The 10,910-nt window shown below is 44.3% G+C and overlaps 1 long non-coding RNA gene across 1 annotated transcript; it reads left to right on the forward strand.

Annotated features, from left to right (window-relative positions):
* Nucleotides 1–10,050: 10,050 nt before the first annotated feature.
* On the forward strand, nucleotides 10,051–10,910 carry LOC120993242. Its single transcript, XR_005777178.1, has 3 exons — nucleotides 10,051–10,080; nucleotides 10,251–10,337; nucleotides 10,444–10,910. It is a non-coding gene; the product is annotated as an uncharacterized LOC120993242 (long non-coding RNA).

Raw genomic sequence — 10,910 nt, forward strand, 5'->3', positions numbered from 1 at the left:
TAGTGACAATCAACAAGAACGTCAACTGGATAAACTACATATATTATAATCAGCAAAGATTTGTAAACTACACCTGTGATGCCCTAAAAGGAATTGCAGAACAGTTAGAGGCTACTTCTGATGTGGCCTTTCAGAACAGGATGGCCCTTGATATGATCCTAGCTGAGACTGGGGGAGTTTGTAAAATGATTGGGGAAACGTTCTGCACCTACATCCCAGATAACACTGGCCCCAAAGGGAAGGTAACTGAAGCAATAACCTCTCAGAGGAATTAAAACGCAACTCAGGGATAATAGACCCATGGGATGAGTACTTTGGAAGGTTCAAAAACTGGAAATCCTTCCTCACTCTGATAGGTATGGTGATAGTCTTGATGCTAGTATTAATGTCAGTAGTGTTATGTTGCATTGTACCCTGTGTCCGAAAAATATGTGAAAATATTGTGACCTCAACTACTGAACAGCCTATCATGCTGCTATATGGTGAAGAAGAAATGGAAACCAAAAAATTCAACACAGTTCCCCCACCAATTACGATGTCGTACCGAGATAGGGAAAGATGAATCCCAGGGTACTATCATAAGTCCGATTAACCGGGAGTCTGACCAAAAGGGGTAGGTTGTCGCCACTGTGGGTGAAGAGGATTGCGAATGGTATTCCCAAGGGTTCACTAGGCAGGGAAAGTTCTACAATCAAGAATCCAAGGGGGGACTGTTGTGGAATATAATTGACACTTGCTTGTCACTTACAAAATGGTGTCTGTCCGAGAGACAACCCCCAGTATGCATTCTATGATTGAAACTATTTGCAGCAAAGACTTGAAATGGTCAGGAATTCCTCTGAGTCTAGCAAATAGCATTTATCATGTAGAGAAAGTTACTACAAGGCACTTACTAATGTATTGTGATTGTCCATATTCCCTCCTTTGCTGGCCGGATTCATTTTTTCTTCACATTATACACTACTCGAATCCAGTGGTTACAACCACCCTGCAATCTAGCAGTGGTGGTCGTGCTTGCACACTATAGGAAAATGCTCCAGCCTATTGCACTAACAAATCCTCCTGAATTATTTTAAAGCAGTGTATAAGTCCATATGTCCCCCAGTGTGTGGTGGAGGAAAGCTTTGCTTTAGTGGGCCCCAAATAAATGGAGTACTCCGTACTTCTGGAACCCTTAATCTGGCCCTACCTCCATATGAAATGGCATTTGCCGGCTCCATCCTGATCCGGAAACCATTCTTCTACTGAACATCTTATGTCCCGCACTCTCCTTTGATATACTTTCAAGTGTGAAAAAATATCATGTAAAACAGGCGGCTGGTCAATGATTCTGCTCCACTCAAATGAGTTCAAAACTTAGTGGAGGACTAAGGAGCATACTGAACCAATGAGGATATGGAGTAATTTCAAACATAGCTTTTACTAGTTCCAAAAATAAAATAAATGAGGCTCAAACGATTAACCATAAATTGGTAATAAGGAAAAAATTTAAATCTTACCATCCTGGATCTTTCTGTCCGTAAATAATAATATCTTGGCGGGACGCTGTGATTGTTACATAGGGACAATAAGTATCTTACCCTTAAAAAACACTGTGTAAGTAGGGAAGGGGCTATATGTCCCTGCCTCACAAACACAGAGCACCCGCCCCATGGGAATAAAGTGAGGGCTTTTTAGGGATACGGCCACTGAAGGGACAGATTCCGGACGAGGTCACCCCTATCGGAGCGGGTGCTCTGTGTTTGTGACGCAAGATTTGCAGGATAATTACTACCCCTTTGGACTTGGAAAGAAAGAATCAGCAACACACGCCAGAGGTGGTAAGAATTATTTTTTTTTCCTTATCACCAATTTATGGTTAATCGTTTGAGCCTCATTTATTTTATTTTTGGAACTAATAAAAGATATGTTTTAAATTACTCCATATCCTCATTGGTTCAGTATATTGTATGGTTTTGAGGAGATTTTGCTGTTGTAATACTTACCAGCTTGAGTGATAACATGAAGACTAAGGAGCAGCATAGCACTGGCAGGGCCGGATTTGCATTAAAAAATCAACTCTGGCGCAAAAAAAAAAAAAACACCAGCCCTTGTCCCCCTCCCCAAGATATAGTGTAAAAATAAATGCCTACAACCTCAATCTCTGGCTTTATATTAGGAGTAATTTGGATAGGAGAGCGTCAGGGGTGGATTGACCATAGACCTTACAGGGAAATTTCCTGGTGGACCGATGCCCAGAGGGCCAGCCAGTGGAGGTTTTTGGGGATGCATTTTGTGCTTCTGGCAGTATTTTGTGATGGACTGTGGTATTTGGCTGTGTTGGGGTGGTATAATGTGCCACAATATAGTATTGCTGGTCCTGCCTATTAACTAGTGAGGAGCCTAAAGGACCAATCAGATTCAAGCATATGTGATGACATCACAGAAGCTAGTGACATCACCAAGTTCTGAGTCTAGGAAAACCACTGGCTGACTTTACCTTGGCCAAATTAACTGTGAATACACAGAGAGACAGATTGGCTTTTGCTTTTGCTGAGCAAATCTTTTCTTTGCATCATGGAGATCAAGGGTTTGGCATTCTTGCCTTTCCCTTTTCGTACTCCGGCAGCACATCACGGGTTAATACCATTCCCTTCAGATTGTAGGACCGCCCACCTAGATAAATCAGAATAATTAATTAATTAATTAGCTCCCTAATATAGGGCGGCAACCAGAATGCATCCTTGTGTTTTTTTATTGTCCTTCAGTAAGCCCACCTAGCGGCTGGTTACCTGGATCAGGTAGCCTGATTGACCTTTTTTTTTTCTTTTTCTTTTCTTTCTTTTTGGCCATGTATATTTCCTGGCCCCTAGCGTTTGCTCCTGTGTTTTTCCAGGACGCGCTTTCTGCATTGGAGGCAGCGCTTACCGCACCAACTACCGGGTGTATTTTTCTGTCAGACGCGGGGCGTCTGACGTCTTTTCACATGCCTCCTCCTCGTCAGCCGAACTTCCGGTTTGTGGAGCGCAAGAAGCGCTTGGTGGAACGCAGGCACTGGGCGTCTGACGTCACCCCGTGTGCCTCCTTCGGCGGCAGCAGTATTCCGGTTCCGGTCTTCCGGTTCTGTGGAGCGCAAGTAGCGCCTGGTGGAACGAGGGCGCTGGGCGTCTGACGTCATCCTGCATGCCGCCGCCTACCTGATACAGCTGTGAGTATTTAAACTAGCTGCCTGTAGTGCTCGCTGCCGCATGTGCCTGGCAGCAGAGCTCTGGTATTGTAAAGGTAATTCCTGCCTGTCCTGTGTCAGGCAAATCCTCCTATAAGCTTCCCTTGTTTACTGGTTCCTGTATTATGTGTTACAGATGTCCAGCTCCTCAAGCAGAACAGGGAAGAGGTCCAGGAAGAGCAGGCACAGGTTGTGCCATTCATGTGATCAGCCTCTGCCTGATGAATATCCAGAGGATCGCTGTGAGCAGTGTAGTGGGAATCCTCCTAAGGTCTCCCCATCTAGATCTGCTAAGAAACGCAAATCCAAACAAGCATTGTGCATATCTTGTATTCAGCCGTTACCTCCTAATTGCTCCACCAATATATGTAAGAGTTGTTCTCATTCAGATGAGGCTTCTGATGCAGAAACCAGGAAAATGATGTCTCTATTTAAGAAATTTCTTGCTAAAACTAGGAAGAAGAGTAACAGGAGAGATCAGTTATCTTCTGAGTCGTCTTCTGAGCAGTCTTCACGCTCTGAAGGTGAAGTCTCTTCAGACTCTGAGTCCGAGCCACCGATTCTGGAGGATAACTTTCTGTTTAATAAAAGTAACGTTAACCAATTGATTAAGGAAGTAAAGAGGAGCATGGAGTCTAAAAAAGAAAAGACATCAGAGCGAGAGGAAGAAAATCTTTTTTATTTTCCTAAGAAAAAAGCCTCTGTGTTTCCTAGTCACCCTGTCTTGAGCTCCATTATGCGCAAAGAATGGGAACAGCCAGTGGGAAAGATAAATCTGGGATCCAGATTTAGAGCAGCGTACAAAACAGATCCTGCTGAATCCACCAGCTGGGAAGTCCCAGCAAGAGTAGACCCGGCGGTTACCCGTTTAGCTAAAAGATCTCTGTTTCCTACTGATGACTCCTCCTTGCTCAAGGAGCCTATGGAGAAGAAGGCGGATGGGCTCTTAAAGAGACTGCACACCTACCTGGCCTCCCTAAGCAAGGCTGCTATGGCTACAGTCCCTGTAGCTCGGGCTCTCAGGGTATGGCTAAGCCAGCTGGGTAGGGATATAGAGGATGGAGTACCAAGGGAGGAATTGCTTCAACAGCTACCATCTTTGAAAATGGCGGCGGAGTTCCTTTGTGATTTTCCTCTGGATACGTTGAGGTTGACGGCGAAAAATATGGCTCTATCAAACTCCGTTAGAAGAGCCTTCTGGTTGAAGCTATGGTCCGGTGATCCTTCGTCTAAAAGTAATCTCTGCTCCTTGCCGTTTGAGCCTGGAAGACTTTTTGGCTCTCAGCTGGATAAGCTTCTGGAAGCTAATATGGAGGAGAAGACTTTGAATTTTCCTCAGACCAGACGTAGAGACAAACGGAAGTTTTTTCGTCCCTATAGAGGACAGGAGTATAGGAGGTCAAGTTTTAGAGGACGCTCAACCAGGGGAAGATCTGACCGTAGATTCAGACCAGCTCCTGAAAAGCCAGGAAAAAAGCCAGACGACTCCAAGCAACCAAACATGGAGTTCTGACGCCACAGGTCAGGAAGTGGGAGGCCGCCTGTCAAACTACTATCCAGAATGGCTGCGGATTACCTCAGACAATTGGGGTCTCCAGATCGTCAGAGAAGGTTACGAACTGGAGTTCGACCACTTCCCAAGGGACAGATTTCTGACAAACAGGGGAAGAGATCCTCTACTAGTTCGTTTACTGGAAGAATTTGTAAAAAAAGGCGCACTGGAATCCGTTCCTTACCACCAGAGGGGAAAGGGGGTATACTCCAGAGTATTCCATGTACCCAAGTCAGACGGAAGAAGCCGTCTTATCATAGATCTGCGTTACTTAAATCAGTACCTGAAGAAAGTTCATTTCAAAATGGAAACTATAAGATCAATAACAGCAGTACTCACAAGGGATCAGTACATGGTATCCTTAGATTTAAAGGACGCGTATCTACACATCCCCATAAAAGAGTCGTCCAGAAAGTTTCTAAGACTGGCTATGCAGAGGGGAGAAGGTATCTTCCACTTCCAGTTCAAGGCTCTTCCTTTTGGCCTCTGCTCTTCACCAAGAATCTTTACCAAGATTGCAGTTATAGTAGCGGTGACTCTTCGTCTCCAGAATATTCAAGTCTTTCCTTACCTGGACGACTGGCTTCTGGCCGCCCAATCCGAACACCTTCTGCAGATTCATCTCCAGAAAGCGATAAAACTGCTTCAATCCCTAGGATTCCTAATAAATTGGAAGAAGTCAGAAATCATTCCTACTACCTCCAAGTCTTTCCTAGGATTCAGGATAGACACACGCAGCATGACACTTTTCCTGCCAGCTGTAAAGGTTGGGACTTTAAAGAGAGAGATAAGAACCCTATTATCCTTACATCGTCCTTCAGTGCGCAGAGTCATGAAGACGCTGGGACATATGACAGCGACAGCGGATGCCGTCCCCTGGGCCATGATCCATACCAGGGACTTACAGCAGGATATGCTCCAGACGTGGCATCACACCCACCACAGTCTGAAAGCAAAAGTAAGATTGAAGCCTTCAACAATTCAGAGTCTAAACAGGTGGCTGCAGACCAAGAATCTTTCCTCTGGGAAGAGTTTCCAGTTCATGTCTCCGGTCATAATCACAACAGACGCATCTGGCCAAGGCTGGGGAGCACACCTCCAAGACAGATGGGTTCAAGGCCTCTGGTCCCCACAGATGAAGAAGCAATCTTCAAATTTCAGGGAGCTGAAAGCGGTCCACTTGGCTCTCCACCAGTTTGCAGCAGAGACAAAGGGAAGACCAGTGCTTGTGCGGTCAGACAACCTCCCGGCGGTATTTTATCTGAACAAGCAAGGAGGGACGAGGAATGCGGTTCTCCTAGGCTTGTGCAAGCAGATCTTCTCCTGGGCAGAGTCCCACCTTTTAGAATTGAGAGCCATGCATATCAAAGGCTGCTGCAATATTCAAGCGGATCGCTTGAGTCGGAGGATGATCAAACCGGCAGAATGGGAGCTGAATCAAGACATATTCCAGCAAATAGTGGCCAAATGGGGTCTGCCAGCATGGGACCTGATGGCGTCCAGAAGGAACAAAAAGCTGCCAAGGTTTTGCTCTCTGAACAGGTGGGAGGAACCCACACGGCTGGACGCTTTTTCCTTCAGTTGGAGACACCTGTTCGTGTACATCTTTCCTCCGGTCCCTCTCATTGTGAGAGTCCTTCGGAAGATCCTTGCAGAGAGGCCTCAGGCGATATTAATAGCGCCATTCTGGCCGAGAAGGTCGTGGTTTCCCCTTCTTCTCCATCTTTCCAAGGGGGAATTCTGGAAGCTCCCTCTAGTTCCGGATCTTTTGCTTCAAGAGGGTCTATATCATCAGCATCTGGACAGACTACACCTCACAGCCTGGAGGCTGAGAGATCTGCGCTAGAGGAAAGAGGACTCTCAGACTCAGTAATCAATACACTTCTTTGCTCTCGGAAGCAATCAACAAATATGAAGTATGCCAAGATCTGGAATAAATTCTCACAATGGCTCTGTGAGTCGAATTGTTCAGTCATTGACATCTCTTCTATACTGCAGTTCCTTCAAGACGGTTTTCAAAAGGGTCTCAAACCCAATACACTAAGGGCACATATGACGGCGATCAATGCCATGACCGAAAGTAAATTTGTTCATCACCCGCTCATCGTCCGGTTCTTTAAAGCAATAAGGAAGTTAAGACCTGTTTTTCGAGAACCCATACCGGTCTGGGACCTGTCCTTGGTACTCAGAAGATTAACGACTTCTCCATTCGAGCCTCTCCAGCAAGCTGATTTCAAATGGCTTACCTATAAGGTGTCCTTTCTAATCGCAATTACATCAGCAAAACGGTTGGGAGAGTTGCGATCCCTTTCCTCTAAACATCCGTACCTGAGGATTCTTCAAGACGGAGTGCTACTTCGTACCATGCCTTTCTTCCAACCAAAAGTCTCATCTTCTTCTAACATTAACAGAGAGTCTTTCCTTCCAGCGTTCTTTCCTGATCCTTCTGATGAACAACAGAGTGTGTTACACACACTAGATGTTAAGAGGGCGGTTGAAATTTACCTTCTCAGAACCAAGGAGTTCAGAAAGGCAGAGAACCTGCTCCTGTTATATGCCGGTTCAAGAAGAGGGCAATGTCCATCCAAAGATACCATTGCAAGGTGGATTAAGTCTACGATTATGGAAGCATATGCACTTGACGGGATTGCTCCTCCGTTTCCAATCAAAGCACACTCCACAAGAGCCACTGCAGTATCCTGGGCGGAAAAAGCGCAAGTTTCTCTAGAAGACATCTGCAACGCAGCGTCCTGGTCTTCAACTCTGACCTTCGCGAACCACTACCGCCTGGACATCTATACCAAGAGCTCAGCCTTTGGCACTGGGGTTTTGAGTGCAGTACTAGATGCGGAAGCCCCCCCTTTGGGATCTATACAAATCCCGTGATGTGCTGCCGGAGTACGAAAAGGGAAAGGAAGAATACGTACCTGGTATTTTACTTTCCTTGAGTACGGAGGCAGCACATCAATACCCTCCCTAATAAATATTTTCATTATGAATTTTTTGTGTCTGGATCTATTTTTCTAACACAAGGATGCATTCTGGTTGCCGCCCTATATTAGGGAGCTAATTAATTAATTAATTATTCTGATTTATCTAGGTGGGCGGTCCTACAATCTGAAGGGAAGGGTATTAACCCGTGATGTGCTGCCTCCGTACTCAAGGAAAGTAAAATACCAGGTACGTATTCTTCCTATCTTCTTGTCCATATGGATGCTATTAGGTCTCTGTTCCACGACCACCATTACTGTCATCTTAGGCCATTCAAAATATCCATACATCAGGTAAGAGGGGACGGGGGCCAGATTCCTGACTGTGTAGTATAATTATTAGTATTACTGCGGTTTCATTCCTGGGAGGGTATTATTACATTAGAATTACTATTAGTGGATTATTAATAAGCTCCATCTTATTGTTCATGTGGGAAATATCACAATGACTATAAGTCTATAGAACATCAATGTGTCCACTATAAATGTCATAATAATAATAATGGTGGTGATGATAGTAATAATTATTCATTTCTTAACGAGTTTTACCCAGTTCCTCTGCTTCTCCGCAGGGACCATATCACTGGGTGTACTGGGGAAGTAATAGATATATAGCAGGGCAGGTAAAAGTGCATAAATTCTCCTCTGCTCTTGATGAGACATTTCCGACTCATGTCCTAGTAACTTCCAATATTTTGCTTTATTTCACAGTAACACGGGAGAAGAGTTCCCCGAATCGGTGGTCTTCACAGTCGTCTTCATGGTTATATCCATTGTAGGTAAGTGGATGCAGCTTCCTATAGGGAGACTACATGATGAAGATCTCAGTGACTCCAGATCTATGATCACTATCCAGCACTGAGCGGTGGTCATCACTAGAGATTGTAATCATCATTGACTCCTGAAGGTTATTGCAAGTGTTTATAGAAATGACCTATGGAAATCTCTGACTGATAACATGTATTGTCTATTTCAGGAGCTGGCATCGCTTCCGTCAAATACAGGTTCATGATCATTCATTCTGAGCCATCAGAGAAGCGACATATCATCGGCCAGAGAATCCTCTATGCCATGGGATGGCTTGCGTGTATTGGGACAGCCTTGACCGGCGCATTTTCGGTTAGTCAGATTTTATATAAAGTATAAATACACAGAAGAATCAGAACAATTACATGTAGAGGGGTCAATGCTTGGGCCCGGTGTTACATATATACTGGGCTGGGGCCCCATTTAGTGTTTGTTCCATAGAAAACATAGGGGCGGAATTTCTATTTGAAAATGTGCATTTTGCACCAAAAAACTGGTGTCCGTGTGTAGCATCACATTTGCCAAGTGTTTTACACACTTTGCTAAGCTTTTTATGCCTTTTCCGATAAGGAGGAGTGTCGCCTAAAGGAAAGGGGTGTGGCCTAAATGCATCTTCATGTGCGACAAAACACACCAAAATCTTGACAATTTTTTGGTTGTAAAACTATAAAGTATAAGACACATTTCTGTCCTGAATCTGGGTCCATACACCAGAATAGTAAATTTGTCTAATAACAAGACTGTAATTCGTATTTTTAGTGTAAATTGTGACACTATTAGTAAATCTCCCCCATAGTGTCTGATGCTCAGTGGCATAGTGCCGAATGAAGCATACATTACCATGATACCCCCTGGTAACTATCCTTAGGTATTACTGCCCCTGTGTAATTGCACTCCACCTGCGGACTCTGCTGTTCTGTATTCTCAGATCTCCATAACGAGCTCATTGTGACATTTATATCTCTCTCTACATTCTAGTTGAAGACCAATCCCCTCGCCCACAGGATCAGCGCAGGAGTGGCATTTTTCAGTTTTGCCATGTACAACCTGTGTCAATCTATATGCCTGTACAAGAGATCCCTCAGCAGTCGTTGCATGTGCCACATCAGACTGGCATCAACCTTGGTGACCATTGTGGCACTGCTAATCTGTATCCTTTTATAGCCGGCTGGTACAATTATTTGTGTAGATATATTTGCATTTTAAGTTATTAAGAAATACAAGTTACATTTTAATAACATTTTGGTTTGTCCTAAGCGGGAGTTTTTTGGCGTTTTGGCCTTAGTATATCTATATTGATTTCCCTAAGACCTTCCAAGTGGATAACAATATACGTCTTAATGTTGTGTGCTGGATACACTGGTGATTATCTGCTTCCAGTGACTTCATTGCAGCATAGATGAGACATGACAGTATAGAAAACACAATATTAATAGACTTCTGTTACTTCTCCTTAACATCTCCTTCCAGTTGCTGTAGGTTTGGGCAGCTTCTTTCTTCTATGTACCACTGATAGCTGTAAAGAGGTGAGTTTATGTCTTAATTCGCCATCTTAAGTAACCACATGTGTCCTATGTAATAGTGATATAGAAACTCTTGGTGGATATGTGATCCCCCCACCCAACTCCATACCAGAACCACTGGTGAGTACTGCTGGGCACTAATATCTTCTATTCCATCCCTCTCTCTTCTGCAGATCTTCTCTATAACAGGCCTGGTGGGTGAGTGGACGGGATTCTTCGGCTTGACAGTTTACCCTGTCATGAATTATACAGATTTCCAGGTGAGTAGATTATACATGAAGGTCTCATGCACCCAGTAAGCTGTTTAATGATAATATATTGAAGAAAGCCATTTCATGATAAATGTCCCTTTTCTTTTATTCTCAGTGTTTGTCATTAGAGTTGTCCCGAGAAGGCATCTCCATCGTTCTGAGGAAAAAGACCCAGGACCCTGAAAACCCCCAATAAAATCTAAGGTTAAGAACCAGGGGCGGAGTGCCAGGAAGACAACTAAAACCATCTGGACATTGCTGGATTTAATACCGAACATGGCATTTACCAGACTTTCCGCAGTTAGATATATATTTTATCTGCTGCATCAAGAGACAGATTCCAGGCTTGGTCTCTGTTCTCACCATTGGACATGGCAATTACCGGACTTTCCGCAGTTAGATATATATTATATCTGCTGCATCAAGAGACAGATTCCGGGCTTGGTCTCTGTTCTCGCTACTGGATATGACACTTACCGGACTTTCCGCAGTCAGATGTATATTTAATCTGCTGCATCAAGAGACAGATTCCGGGCTCGGTCTCTGTTCTCAATTCTGGACATGGCATTTACCTGATTGTCC

This window comes from Bufo bufo, chromosome 3 (genome assembly GCF_905171765.1).
Source record: "Bufo bufo chromosome 3, aBufBuf1.1, whole genome shotgun sequence".
Classification (NCBI taxonomy): domain Eukaryota; kingdom Metazoa; phylum Chordata; class Amphibia; order Anura; family Bufonidae; genus Bufo; species Bufo bufo.